Here is a 15979-nt window from a genome sequence, read left to right as displayed (position 1 = left end):
AAAAAAAAAATCTTTAAAAAACCTAATCTCTTATTTAAGGGTAAGCTTTTTATTATTATTATTATTAGTTTCAGAAGTAAAGTTTAGTGATTGATCAGTTGTATATAATACCCAGTGAAGAGCAGGCATTTTTTCCCCACTTTTTTGTAATACAAAAATATACAATCAGTGTGCTTCCATGTTCATCTTAGCACACATGTCTAGTGTTTACTGAGGCAGGCTCTCAATAGATTGGAAGTATTATTGCCAAACCATAGTCCAATTTAAACTTTATCAAATACTGGCAAATTACTTCCGAAGAAGGCTGCACTAATTTACAATCCCAAATAATGTGTAACGTTTCACCAAAACTTGGTGTCAACAGATTGTTTTGCTGATCTGATAGTTTCAAATGGCCATTCACTGTTTTACTTTTCAGTCCCCAGATAATCAGTGAAATTAAGCATATTTTCATATGCCATTGTCCATTTGTGCTTCTTGCTTTTTAAATTGTCTGTTCATGTGCTGTGCTTACATTTCTACTGTGTTATTGTAGGGATTCTTTATAGAGTTTGGGATATATATGGATTTTCCCAGTCTGTGACTCCTTTTTTACTTCATTTCCAGTAAATGTTAATTTTTAATGTGGCTAAAATTTATTTTTTAATGTAGTTAAATTTTTAAGTCATTTTTCTCTGTTTTATTAGTACTTTGTGGTTTTTTAAAAAGAGAAAATGCTTCTTTAGTTCTGTATTCTAAAGATTCTTCCAAGCTTTATTCTAAGGTTTTAGTTTTGTTTTTGTTTTTCATTTCAGTCTTCACGCCATCCGAGAATGTAAATTTGCTTATAACAAAGTAAGGGCTTAATATTATCTCTTTCCGTATGAATAATCAATTATCCCACATGATTCATTGATTACCCACTGATTTATAATACCCCCTGTCATATTACAAATTTCCTTGTATTTGTGGGTCTATTTCTAGAAGGCTCTCATTGATCAATTTTTCCATACTTTTAAAATTGCAATAGTTTTATCAAAAGTCTTATTATCAACAAATTATTTATCTTTTCCCTCCATCCTTTCCTTTTCCTACTGTTCTTTCTCCTAGACTTTATTGGTTTTTGTTGGCCTTTTACTCTTCCTTAAGATTTCAGAATCAGCTTGTCCAGATCCTCAAAAATCCTTGGCAACAAGAGGACTGTAATTATATTGAATTTATGAATTAATTTGGAGAGAACTGACATCTTTATAATATTGAAGATAATGTATCTCTCCATTAATAAAGTCGTTTTTTATGTCTTTCAAATAACTTTTATAATTCTTTTTAAAAATTGCACACTTTTATTTGATTTATTTCTAGACAACTTATCAATTTAGTTACCAATATAAATTATATCTTCTAAAATTGTATTATCTAATTATTTGTTGCTTTTTATACTAATGCAATTTTTATATATGCAATATATATGCAAGTATAATAAAATTTTGTATTATACATAGTATTTTAATAAAAATCCAAAATTCCTTATTTGTTCTAATAATTTGCATAAGTTCTAGGCATTTTTATGTGGACAGTAATGTCCATGATTAAAGTTTTATTCTGCCTTTCTATTCAATATAACTATTCCCTCCTCCTCCCTTCAATCTGCACCATGCAAGAAGAAACAGTGATAGCTGGAAATCTTTTTCATTACTGATTTTAAAAAGCATGGTTTTGTTTTATTTTCAATATTGACATTTATGACAGATTTAAAAGATAATTTTTGAAAATGTTCCTTTTTTCTAGTGGGCTAGTAATTTTTCTCTTTTCACAAATTTTTGCTTGTTTGTTTTTCTATCCTTGGTTTTCTTCATCTGTTAATGATTTGTTATTTCTCCCTCTAAACTCTTGATGTTGTGACTTATTAATAGGATATCTAAATTAATACTTAATAATAATATATGCAGGACTTGATTTTCTAATATTTTATTTAGAGTTTTTGTACTTATGGTCATAAGAAAGATTGGACTATAAGGTTTTATTGTTTTTCCCTGTACTGTCCTTGTCTAGTTTAGGTCTGAGATTACATTGACTTCATTAAATGAATTGGGTTACTTTTCCTGTTGTCCTGATCTTTGGGAGAGTTTATATAAAATAGATATGATCCATTCAGTGGAGGCTTGGGAGAATTTGCATATAAACCATTTTGGACTGAAGGATTTTTAGGGGGATAGATTTTGATCCATTAATCCATCTTTTTTAAATGGCTGTAGTTCTGTTTAGCTTTTTATTTCTTCTTGAGTCAGTTTTGTTAAGTCATAGTTTTCTAAGACTTCCTTAATTTATTGCAGACCAATATTTTTGTAAAATATGAAATTAGGTGCTTGGATATTGCAGTGATATAAAAAAATGCTTTCAATGATTCTAAGTACTTACTCTCAATTTCTGTACTTACTTCATCTCAGACTGGTAACAGTTTGCAGACCAGTTAGCTGACCACACTTTAAGTAGCACTGTTCAGAAAATTATCCATTTGTCAAACTTCTCAAATCCATTAGTGTAGAGCATTGTTCATGATACTCTGATATTATCTTTAAACATTGCTATTGTATGTATAGTTAAATTGTTTGCTCAATTGTAGCAAAAGGAAGTGTGGGAGAATGGAAAAATTTAAAGTCAGAGGAACCAGCTTAATCCACAGCCTTGGATTTTATGAGCTGGGTAACTTTGGGCAAGTTAGTTCTTAGAGACTTTTGCTTGTTTGTTTGTTTGTTTGTAGATTAATCAGGACTTCTCAAACTTTTTCTTTCATTATCTCCAAATGAAGCCTAACATTAAAGCAGATTAAAGTAGAATTGCCCTTCTTAAAGGAAAGAGGGGTATTGCCCCTTTGTCCTTCTACTTTCTCTGACCCCCAAAAGGCCCCTGAGGCACTTCACAAAGGCTAGTATTGAAGAGGAAAAATTTTCCTCTATCTTTCATGATTCTTCTAGCTGATCTAAAAGAAAAAGTGGCATGCAAGAGATTAACTGGAGAAAATAAAATTTAATTTGTACATACTATGGAACCTAAGAAGTGACCAAGGTGGGCAGCTTTTGTAGTTTATAGAAAAAGAAGCATAAATCTGTGAGGCATTGATAAAACTTATGTTTGGAAACTTTAATTAGAAAGGAATTCTAAACTGAATTTGGACTTGGGTAGTAAATTAGTAAAAGTAACAAGGTTTGCTTATATAGGCTTTTTCAACCCTAAATTCCTTCTCTCTGATCCTAAAGCTATCTCTCTACCTCGTGGTGCAGAGAGGGTACCTTTCACATGGAAGATTTTTTTCTTATATTCTGGAGACAAAAGAGGGTCTGAGTATTTTTGCCCTGGCTATTTCCTAAGTAATAACTTTAACTCAAAATAATCCATATGCCATTTTGGCATATTTTGGGGCAGTCTGCTGTAGGCTCCCACACTAGCACAGTTTGGCCCTACTTGTTTACTTTGCAAAGGTTTGAAATAAACCTCCCTTGAGTTGGGATCATGCCAAACAGCCAGTAAATAATCAACCAAAGTGATTGCATTAAGCATGGTTTCCATGAGGACTAAAAGAGCCTTCCAGGTTTCCTAGCAACAGAAATCAAGGTCTACTGGCTACAGCAGAATAAAAAACATTCTTTGAAACATGGGAAAAAATGGTTAATTGAGTTTAACCCTATTCTCTATTGTGATGCAACAATAGAAATGATCATTAAGGGTGACAATTTTCTAGTTTTTCCACTTAAACCTTCCAGAGTCTCCTGAGGTATACATGACAATCATCAATCACAAGATGAGAGTAGTGGAATTCTCATTTCATTGAAAAATAAAGGTATTAGTCACATTTTCCTTTGATGCACATTTTACTTATGAGAAAGAAAAGTAAGGAGAAGAGAGTGATAATTTCAGCATTTTTTCCCTTTTGTACCATAGTACATAAAGGAAGATATTAAAATACAGCTCTTGGGATATCTTTGGTCTCTTTGTCCTTTCTTTATGAACATCATCTCCTTACTTTATAGATTAGAAAGATTCCTTTTGAAGCTAAGTGACACATCTAAGATCCCACACCTATTAAGAGGCAGAGCCAGGAGAAACCAGGCTTTATTTTTCTTTAGACCAATTTGTAATTTTTATTATATTATTAATTGATTATAATCTTCTTGGCCAAAAGTTGACATCTTGTGTCTTTTTTCCCCACACTTTATACTTTGAAAAATTAACCTACAGAAAAGTTGAAAAAATAAAATATGAAAACCATATACCACCATTCACCTAGATTCACAAGTTTACATTTTATCTTTTTGCTTTTCTTCTATATATGTGGATATATGTAGACATATATATGTATATATATATATGTCTACATACTCATATATAAAATATATACATTTTTATGCTGAACTAGTTACTGAAGAATTAGCAACTCATTAATAAAGACTTCTTACTTTTATATTATATATCTCATATATATATTCTTCTAGCCAAAATATCATCAACTACATGTGAGAATTAAATGGATTATCATCTAATATAGTCTATAATCAAATATTTTCAATTGCCTTAATACTATCTTTCATAGGTTTTAAAAATCTTGGCTCCAATCAAGATTTGCACCATATATACATTTTTTTAAGATTTATTTATTTATTTGAGAGGGAGAGAGAGAGAGAGAGAGTGAGTATGAGAAAGAAGGGCAGAAGGAGTGGGAGAGACTATCAAGCAGACTCCACACTGAGAACAGAGCCTGACCTGGAGCTCAATCTCATTACCTGGAGATCACTCCTAAGCCAGAAACAAGAGTTGGATGCTCAGCTGACTGCTTCACCCCGGCATCCCTCTACATTTGCTTTTGATATTTCTTTCCTTCTTTATTTCTTTCTTTCTTCCTTTCATGACACTGACTTTTTTGAGTTCAGATCATTTTCTTCTCGAATGTTCCATTCAGAATGCATTCTGAATTTTTATGACTGTTTCTTCATAATTTGACATAGATGAGATTTTTAGCAAAAAAACTATATATGTAATATTGTATATTTATTGCATCACATCAGATAGCAAATAAAGTCAGGAGGTTTTCCTATTGGTGAGGCTGTCTGATCACCTAGTTAAGATGATTCCCAAATGTCAGGGTACATTTCAATTTGTAATTTGTAAATAATCTGCATTATGAATCTTTGAGATCATGTGAACATTCAGTGTCATGACAACCTTTAGGCCAAATTGTTTTAGCAACCTTGCTTACCCTGTTATTGCTGGAATGATTTATTAAAATAGAGAATTGCAGGGATGCCTTGGTGGCTCAGTGATTGAGCGTCTGCCTTCTGCTCAGGGCGTGATCCTGGGCTCCCAGCATGGAGCCTGCTTCTCCCTCTGCCTGTGTCTCTGCCTCTCTCTCTGTGTCCCTCAAGAATGAATGAATGAATGAATGAATGAATGAATGAATAAATAAATAAATAAATAAATAAATAAATAAAAATAAAATCTTTTAAAAAATGGAGAATTGAAGGCAGCCCAGGTGGGTCAGCGGTTTAGCGCCACCTTCAGCCCAGGGCGTTGTGATCCTGGAGTCCCGGTATCGAGTCCCCTGCAGGGCTCCCTGCATGGAGCCTGCTTCTCCCTCTGCCTGTGTCTCCGACTCTCTCTCTCTCTCTCTCTCTCTCTCTCATTAATACATAAATAAAATCTTTTTAAAAAATGAAGAATTGCAGATGGTGATTTTTTTTAGTTCTATCCATTCCGTCCACGTTTATTAGCTTGCATTCTAATTATAAAGAAAAGTCTTCTTTCTGCCTCTTTGTCTCTGTGTATGTATCCTTATGCCTCTGTGTCTCTCCCTATCTCATTACTAGTTCAGTAATCACTGTCACACTGCCTTCTTAAGCTTTGTTGCTTTTGATCTAAATTGCTACATAAAAAGGGCTTGGGGAAAATGTTTATGGTTGTTAAGGCACAGTGATGTAAGATTCTTTGTCTAAGGTGTCTTCTGAAAGCTTAATGAGGAAGGTAGAGCCAATTAACTTCACCTGAGCTTCTAGGAATGAAGTTCTTGATTATTGATAAGGTAATTGGTGAATAATGCCGTTAAGTAGCTAATGAAACTAGAGAAGTGTCCATAAAAGATTAAAAGGAGTAGGAATCTTTTTTTTACGGGTGTTCTAAAATTCTAAAATGTCATTTGATTTTAGCTAAAGAAAAGAATTTGAGATGTGCTTCTTTGGAAGCTTCTGGGTTGCCCAAGGGAAAGGGTCATGTCTCAGGGTTGTATTATCAGTGCAGTGGGAGTTCATAGAATATGTGAAAACTTTTAAGGCTGGCATGCAATATTTTCTTAATTGCTGCTTTTCAAATAAGTCAATGAAGGCAAAAATAAATGTAGTTGGGTCAGTGTGCTTGAAATAAAGCCAAGCACAATATGAAAGGGATGGGGCTTTCTCTTAGTGGAAGTTGAAAAAGAAACCACTGGATGATCTTTCAACTCAAGTTCCCACAATTGAAATTCCCTCCTCATAGATATCACTCCCAGAAACTTTCTTACATCATGGCAAATTATGAATATTTCCTTACTTTGTTATAAAGGTAAGAAAACTCTTGAGATCTAGATGTCTTATGATTATGAATTATTTAGGAAACATTTAAGGAGGGCTCCTGTTTGTTTGTTTGTTTGTTTTTGGCATAGATTTACAAGTTGGTAAACCAGAAGTGGGAAAGACCTAACTCCTTTCTGGTGGTATCTCCAGAATTTCTGTCTAGAAGTTTAGAGATGACAATTTAGGAGTTAAGAAACTTGTCATTAAGCTCTGTTTACATTTCGTTTTTTTTTTAAGATTTTATTTATTTACTCATGACAGACACAGAGAGAGAGGCAGAGACACAGGCAGAGGGAGAAGCAGGCTCCATGCAGGGAGCCTGATGTGGACTCGATCTCAGGTCTCCAGGATCACATCCCAGGCCCAAGGCGGCACTAAACCACAGGGCCACTGGGTCTTCCCTCTGTTTGCATTTCAGATGAAGTTTTTTTTAACTTAGATTATATGTTACAGTTCAATTTAAAAATTAGCGAAGTGTTTCTAAAAATGTCTTTATTCATTATTTGTGAAAGGCTGAGAAAATATCAATTATGTTTATGTGGGGAGGTAGAAATTATTGTTGGAAATTATGGAAAAGCTAAAACTTTGATACCAGCATTATTCCTACATTTGAAGATCTTGGTTTTAATAGTGATGATAGACGCATAAGCAAATAATTATAATAAAACATACAATTAGTGGGATAGATGAATGAACAAAAAAGATATTAATGAGCTAAATGGGCAGAAATCATTTATTTGAGGTGGAGCTTAATTAAGGACACACACTGGGTTTTCCTTCAGAGACATTTGAAGACAGTTTGAATCAGAATTTGGTCTTCTATCCTTCATCCTCTTGTTTCTATCATCAAACCAAATAGCCCTGGGGACACTGCACACCCATCAAACCTGGTGTTTTATGTGCAGTAGTTATAGGGAGGTCAAAATTAGAAGGAGGCCATATGAGTAGGTTATAGGGTACAGAATATCTGAGGGTCAAAGTCAAGAAACTCTGTGAGTACTGGCTTAGCAGAAAAGGGTATTGGTGTCAGCCAGGGTAGAAAAGATCATGAGCCCCTTGACGGCCATTTCAGGAGTGCCTTAGAGTTTGGGGTTCAGTGGAAAGATAGCATGTGTAAAAGGCAGATTGTTGAAGAAAAGGTGTAGAACAAATGGCATTAATCAGACACTCGTTTATTCTTCTAGCCATAGATATACCATAGTTCAAGTCTATCAGCTAATGATCATTGACATTCATTCAACTTCTACCTGACTAGGTTTGAGCATGAATCCAACTTAATTTATATGTTTTAGCAATGCCTACTATACTATATACAACATCATAGAATAAAGGTGGTATGACTAAGTGGGAAGACTCTTGATACTTCTTTTAACCAAGAATGTGAAACAGAGTAAGAATCAGTAATAATACAAAGGTTACAGACATTTAATTATATCTTTGGGTTCATGAGTTAAACCATGATGTAATGAACTCTATAGAATAAGACACTTTTCAAAAAATTTATTTACTTGTTTTAGAGAGAGAGAGAGAGCATGAGTGGGAGGGATAGAAGGAGAGAGAGAATCTCAAGCAGACTCTGTCCTGAGCCTAATGCAGGGCTTGATCTCATGAACCTGAAATCCTGACCTGAGCTAAAACTAAGAGTAGGACACTTAACTGCACCACCCAGGCACCTGATAGAATAAAGCACTTTTAAATAGGATATAAATAAAAATATAATTTGATGATTTAGTTCTTTTATTGGAGCCCTATGTCCATAATATGAATGATAAAAACACTAACAATTAGCCTTTGAAATAAGATGATTAAAATAAATACAATTTATCAGTGTTCTGTGATGAATACATGCTGTTTCCATATATGAGCAATCCTAATGATAACAATAACCATCAGCTTAATATATCATAGCCTAGAAAAAAATAATTAATTCACACATTATATGATGAATTGCTGAGGTCTTTGGAATTTAGCCACTTGATTAATACCTGGAAGAGCATCTGGTTTCAAACTCAAGCTACAAATCTCAGAAAGAAATACAATCTAAACAATGAACAGTATATGGATAAAGGATTGGCTATTCAAATGATAGTATAAGCACAATTTGTAGAAACTCAGCTAGAACCTGTGTTTGTTTCTTTGTTTTAACAGAGCTGTCTTGCAGGAATTTGTAGGAGAGTAGTTTAGGGTATGATTAAATCATTGGGATTTTTTTTAAAGATTCTATTTATTTATTCATGAGAGACACAGAGAGAGAGAGAGGGAATGAGAGAGAGAGGCAGAGACATAGGCAGAGGGAGAAGCAGGCTCCATCCAAGGAGCCTGATGTGGGACTCAATCCCAGGACTCCAGGATCATGCCCTGGGCTCAAGGCAGGTGCTAAACCACTGAGCAACCCAGGGATCACCAAATCACTGGGATTTAAAATCTAGCCATTTTTTAAAATCCGTATCATGCTGACACAACAAGGCTTTTCCAAATGGCTGGTTTATTATTCTGTAATAAGCTGTAACTAGGTATTTAGTTCCTCTAAATGAATCTATTCTTTAGAGTACACATTTAAGTCATGTGTTTAAAGTAGATTCCATCTATATACGCATGTGTCATTTATCTTAGACTGAAAATCTTTACTATTTTTAGAAAGACTTAGATATATTTGAAATTAAGGATAACTCTTTATATATTAATAATTTCCTTCATAATTTTATAGTGTTTCAAACTCTGTTTTCATTATAATTTAAATTGTCTATTTAAAAACCATTTAAACCTAGTGAACCATTTTATTTCAACTCCTCATATCTTTATCCAAAACATTATATTATGACAGGGAGAAGTTATGAAACTCATTTAGTGAATTTCCATAGGTGACATGTTCTCTAGATAATCCATATATTCAGGTCTTACTGGATAGAGGCTTTTATTTGACATTCATGCACTTTTTATTTGACACTCATGCACTTTTGTTTGCCCAAACTTCAACACACTTAGCTCTCTTTAATAGATGATGAAATAACATTCTCTTGAAACCCCGATTATTACACATGCATTCAAATTCGTTTTATTGTTATCTCTGAAGTACATATATATATGAAGAGGTGAGGTTGGCAAAATGTTATTGTTCAACATCAGACTTAAAAAGTAATTTTAAAACAGTTTGGAGGTTCCTAAAAAAAATTAAACAGAATTATCATATGATCTAGCAATTCTACTTCTGGGTATATGCCCAAAAGAATTGAAAGCAAGGACTCAAAGACATATTTATACATCCATTTTCATAGCAGCATTATTCGTAGTAGCTAAATGATGGAAACAGTCAAAGTGTCCATTGACAGATGAGTGGATAAACAAAATGTGTTTTTACTTACTTACTTACAATTAAGTATTATTAAACTTTAAGGGGATCCCTGGCTACCCAGGGTTTCAGTGGTTTAGTGCCGCCTTCAGCCCAGGGCCTGATCCTGGAGTCCCGGGATCGAGTCCCACATCAGGCTCCTTGTATGGATCCTGCTTCTCCCTCTGCCTATGTCTCTGCCTCTCTCTCTCTCTGTGTCTTCCATGAATAAATAAAATCTTAAAAAAAAAAAAAAAACTTTAAAAAGGAATAAATTTGTGGTACCCACTGCTACATGAAAGAATCTTGAAGACAATATGTTAAGTGAACTAAGTCTGTCACAAAAGGAAAAATATTATATGATTCCATTCTTTTTTTTAAAGATTTTATTTATTTGAGAAAGAGTGAGAGAGAGAGAGAGCATGAGCAGGGGGAGGGAGAGAGGGAGAAGCAGACTCCCCACTGAGCAGGGAGTCAGGTGTGGGGCTCGATGTGGGGCTCAATCCTAGACCTTGGGATCATGACCTGAGCAGAAGGCAGATGTCTAACTGCCTGAGCCACTCAGGCGCCCTCTGATTCCATTCCTATGAGCTACTTAGACTCATCAAGCTCACAGAGACAGTAGAATGGTGGTTGCCAAGGGCTATGAGGAAAGGAGAATGGGGAGTTAGTGTTTAATGGATATGGTGTTTCAGTTTGAGAAGTTGGTTCTGGAGATGGATGGTAGCAATGGCTACCCAAAAATATGAAAGTCCTTAGTGCTGCTGAACTATACACTTAAAAATGGTTAAAATGGTAAATTTTATGTTATGCATATTTATTACAATGTAAAAACTAAATGAAAAAAGCGATCCTAATATATTAGTAATACTTGGTGAAAAGCAAACTAACTTTTACTGCTTTAGCAAATCATAGTCCTAGAGGTTATTTTAGCTTTTATGCAACCAGAAATGAGATAATTAAGGTAGATGGAGCCTTGGCAGAGACAATACTTCAAATGAGACCTCCAGCGGTGCTGGATAGGCAGATCTTCCTGAATCTAAAGCCCATGATTTTTCTGCGAGGCTCAGATTATAATGGGCATCTTTGTGTTTAGATGAAAAGACATTATTAGAAGCAGGTGCTATGTGAAGAGCCCAGGCAGCTGCCCCTGGGAATTCTGTCAAACTTGGGTATGGGAGATGTCATTTCTCTAGAGATGAGATATCGCTGGACAGGTGATTCCAGATAATAGGATACATGTGGTGGGGGGCAGCTTAAATAAGTTGGTCTCAGGACCAGGGAGAAACTGTTATTGTTATTTGGGGCTTAAGTTCAGAAAATGTAGTAACTTAAGCTGTGACCCCTAAGAATTGTGCATGGCTCCTTAAATCCTTCTTTCTGGCATGGGGCTCAATCCACAGATGAATATTCACTTACTCTTATCTTATTACAGAAGAGAGAGTTTGGAAATCGTGGGTATTGTGGGTACAGACGGGATGGGAAGGCTCAGGTTAGGTCCTAAGAGTTTAAAGAATCACTCCCAATCTAGTTGAAAGTCATTGGCGATATTTCTAGGCTATCAGATCCTCAGCCCTAGCATATGAACCCCTTGCACCATTGAGCAACTCTAGACCTCTTCCTGTTCCTCTTTCAGCTGCCCATTACCATCCTTATGTTCCACTGTCCTTCCATCTTCTCCCCAAGAAGTTTGAAGCTCCAACACCCCCAGTCTAGCTTTCCTCCTTCTTTTTGATCCACTCCAGTGTGCACATGGGAAGAACTGTTTGAAAGGTCTGGTGCTTTAGGGTTGCGTTAGCCCTACTCAGTAGGAAGTATTCAATAAGTGTTTGTTGAATTATGTTCAACACCTCCCTCTCCAAATAAAACTATTTCGATGCATTAAGTTTCTTAATTTCTCAGTGTATTCTGGTGCCAGAAAATTGGCCTGGGGAGGAACCAGGAGCTAGCTATGAACAATTCTTGTGATCTTAAGCAAGGATTTAACTTCATTGTTGTTCTCCTTATAAAATAAAAAAAAATTAAGTCCTCAAAAAGACATTCTAGTTCCAAAATGTTGGATTCTCTGGGCTCACACCTGCATCTCTGTCTGGAATCTCCTATTCTCCTATAAACAATTGATCCCTGATCCAAGGGCATGACATGAGGCTGTAGAATTCTCTTTCATTGACAATCTCCTAAGCAATACAGGGTCTTTTTCTAATCATGACTCCCAGTTCCACCAGATCTCGGGTCTGAAATAATGTTTTGGGGCTTTTTTTTGGGTAAACGATGCCAAAAACAAGTGGTTAAACATAAGACATAATGCAATGGCTTAAATACTGATGCAAACTCATATTTTGAAAATCATTTCTTGATTTTTATTTTTTGACCATCAAGGAGATTTGATCCATGGGCATGAATGAAAAATTCAACTTTTAATGCCAAATTTTAAAATCTATCCACTGGTCTCAAAGCTAATGAAAAGTACCAAGCCATTTGGCTTTGCTGCTTTTTAACTAAAATAAAGTGAACTGAACTAATGCTGATTAAGTTTGGGGGAGGAAAAAAAAATCAGCATGGATGACACATTATATACCACATATTGGCTTCCTATGATTCAAAACCATGTTGCTGAAATCAGCAGGCTGCTGGTGGATCTTTAATTACTAAAATTAGTAATATGGACATATAAGCCTAATGTATAATATGAATATAAAGTACACAATTAATAGGAAATGCATACTAAAAGAATTTTAATTAATGAATGAACATCACTATTGCATTAGCTTTCTTAAGTAGGTCAGAGCTTAAAGCTGTCCAAATAATAGATTTTATGTTTCCTTTTTTTTCTTCTCCATCTATCTCAAGGCAAGAAATTAATCTTTTTCCTGTTCCAGTGTCATCACTAGATTAATGACTATCATATGTGGAGTCTGACTACAGGGAGCTCCTCATACACACAGCCACATGTGGCTTCTGAAAAATGAACGAAATCATTTTTCTCACAGAATATGATTACAGTGGGATATCAAATAGATTATTTTTTTTTCTTGGAAAAAAAGACTGTTAAATTTGTTCTGATGACAGTGGTAATTGAGCTTTAGAAATACAAATGCCTCTCCCTTCTGTCATGCCTCACTTATGTTGTCATAGATACTATTTCAATTTAGAAAACCTTATTGAGGACGATATGGAAAAGACAAGATCCCTGTCCCCTCCTCCCAAAATTATATATTCTAGTAGGAGATACATGATCCCACCACAATCTACTGATACATGCATATAATGCATGCAGATGAACATTTTTATTGAAAATCAGTCTTCAAATTGACATTTCACCCCTTGTTTTGAACATAAGTAAGGTAAAGTTTGAACAAAGAGAATTGGTGGGGTGTTTTTTCTTTTTTTCTTAACAGAGAGTTTTTTAAAGTAAAAAGACTCCAATGTTATTCCAGACACTCCCTATTCGCTGGAACTTCACATTTGGAATTAAGGCACATGGATGCATGTGAATGACAAGCCAGAATTCTGGAGACATGGATTCTGCCCTAATATATCTTCAGTGAAGTTCTGTAGCAGTAGGACGGCTGAAATGAGAACAAGTAAGAAAGCTCTTGAAGGACAGGAGCTAGGCAAATCTTAAAAAGGAAATGAATACAAAATTTCAAACTTAATTAGACTATAAAAGTCACATATGTTAAATTGTAAGGGACTCTTTTCCATAACATTGCTCTGTTATACAAGTGCCAAGAACCTTTTTTTATTTAAATTGCAATTTGGGGGATCCCTGGGTGGTGCAACGGTTTGGTGCCTGCCTTTGGCCCAGGGCATGATCCTGGAGATCTGGGATCAAATCCCACGTCGGGCTTCCCGTGCATGGAGCCTGCTTCTCCCTCTGCCTGTGTCTCTGCCTCTCTCTCTCTCACTGTGTGCCTATCATAAATAAATAAAAATTTAAAAAAATAAATAAATAAATAAATAAATTTCAATTTGGGAAAAAATACTTTTAAGCCCTTAAAGCATCTTCAAAACTAGATACGTTGAATGCCTTTTCAAAATGCTTTAATGACTTAAAATTATTTTTTTCCAACTACTAATGATCCTGATGAATGAATAATTGGTCAGAAAAGTAAAATTACCAAATATAGTTCAGAAATTAGTAGGACAAAAGAATGGTCTGGAAACTGCATTTTACTTAAGACATTATTTGTGTCCAAGTCTATCTAGCATTGGACTGCCTTATGAATCCTGGCATCACCAGCACCTGGCTTATTGTAGGTGCTCGGCAAGTCTCTTGTTGAAGGAGTGACCCTGTGGGTTAAGTGAGCAAGTGAGCAAAGAATGAATGAATGCAGGGCACCTGGGTGGCACCCAGGTTCAGCATCAGTTAACCAAAATTCTTGGTTTTGGCTCAGGTGGTGATGTCAGGGTCATGAAATGGAGCCTTGCATCAAGCTCCACACTCAGTGTGGAGTCTGCTTGAGATTCCCTCTCCTCCCCCTGCCTCAAATAAATACATCTTTTTTAAAAAAAAAAGAATGAATGAATGCCTGAATGCCTGAATGAATGAATGAATGAATGAAGATTTACCAGGCAATACGTTTAATACAAAGGGAGAGTGGTCCTGGAATCTCAAACTGAAGATGAGTAAATGCTTCTTAAATCCTGTTTGACGAAACATTGGGAATTTTCCCCTTACTTCAAGCCAAGAGCCTTCTCAAGTTCCTCATTTCAATAATGATGATGGTACTGAAGGAGAAGCAGTCACCTTCTTTGTTTTTAAGTAATTCTCTTTCAGTGAACTTTTAATTATCCTAAAGGAGGAAAGCAATGGTGCACATAATCCCAAATCTCTTGTTGGAATGCATTATATGATGGCTTTTTACAGTAGTTTGCCTTCCTAATTATGTTTTGATTAGGCTTCTATTACAGTTACTAGAATTCCCTTAGCAGAGAGAACAGCAGGTCAGGCAGCCCAAGACCACTGTGATCAATGCATTGAGGTTGGCTGGGGCTGACCCATACTTCACTAGCAGCCCTTCTTTTTAAAATGCAGTGGACCAAGATGCCTGGGTGGCTCAGCAGTTGAGCGTCTGCCTTTGGCTCAGGGCATGATCCTGGGGTCCTGGGATGGAGTCCCACATCGGGCCCTCTGCATAGAGCCTGCTTCTCCATCTGCCTATGTCTCTGCCTTTCTCTGTGTCTCTCATGAAAAAATAAATAAAATAAAATAAATACAGTGTGCTAAGCACATTGAGGAATACAAAGTCATAGCAGGTCTTTCAGGTTCATAATTTATTCAGTGGTGATCATCAAGAACTTTTAGGTGAAAAGGGGGCAATCAATACAAGGAGGAAAGAAATATCATCTTATACAAGGAAGAATGATATATAAGCTTAGAATTCCAGGAACTCATGATGTAGATATGTGACCTTTAGCAACACAAGGCAATATATGCTAAAGGATAAATGGACCACATCTTCAGACATCACCTGAGGTGAGAAGACAAGGAAGACACTAGAGGAGGGTGACTTGAGTTAGCTCTTAAAGGTAAATAACATTTGTATTAGTGGAGAAGATTCAGGAGAGTTCACAAAAGCAGCAGTGTCCAATGGAAATACAATGTGAGCCATATATGCAAATTTAAATTTTCTGATAGTCAGTCAAAAAAGCTAAAAAAAAATGGGTGAAGTTGACTTTAATAGTACATTGTGTTTAACCCAATCTATTAAAAATATTATCTTAACACGTAATCAGCGTAAAAATTACAAGATGCTTTACACTTTCCTTTTTAAACTACGTCTTCAAAATCTGGTGAGTATCTTACACTTGCAGCACATCTCAATCCAGACTAGTATGTTTCAAGTACTTAATAGCTATAAGTAACTAATGGCTACTATATTGGAAAGCGTAGGTCTAAAACCTTGCTTCTTAAACTATAGTCTGGGGATCAGCTGCATTGGCTGAAATGTTAGAAATGCAGAATCTTGGGCTCCTTCCCAGACCTACTGAATCAAAATCTGCATTTCAACAAGATACTCAGGTAATTTCCATTCACACTGAAGTTTGAGAAATACTGGTCTAGGCAAGGAAA

At 35.5% G+C, this 15979-nt stretch overlaps 1 protein-coding gene across 2 annotated transcripts in view; it reads left to right on the top strand.

The window, feature by feature from the left end:
- STARD13 (StAR related lipid transfer domain containing 13) overlaps positions 1-15979 on the top strand; it is a 519929-nt gene that overhangs the window by 63946 nt on the left and 440004 nt on the right. The window lies entirely within an intron of this gene.

The sequence above is a fragment of the Vulpes vulpes genome, chromosome 9 (assembly GCF_048418805.1).
Source record: "Vulpes vulpes isolate BD-2025 chromosome 9, VulVul3, whole genome shotgun sequence".
Taxonomy (NCBI): Eukaryota; Metazoa; Chordata; class Mammalia; order Carnivora; family Canidae; genus Vulpes; species Vulpes vulpes.
This window is presented reverse-complemented; position numbering and strand designations above follow the sequence as displayed.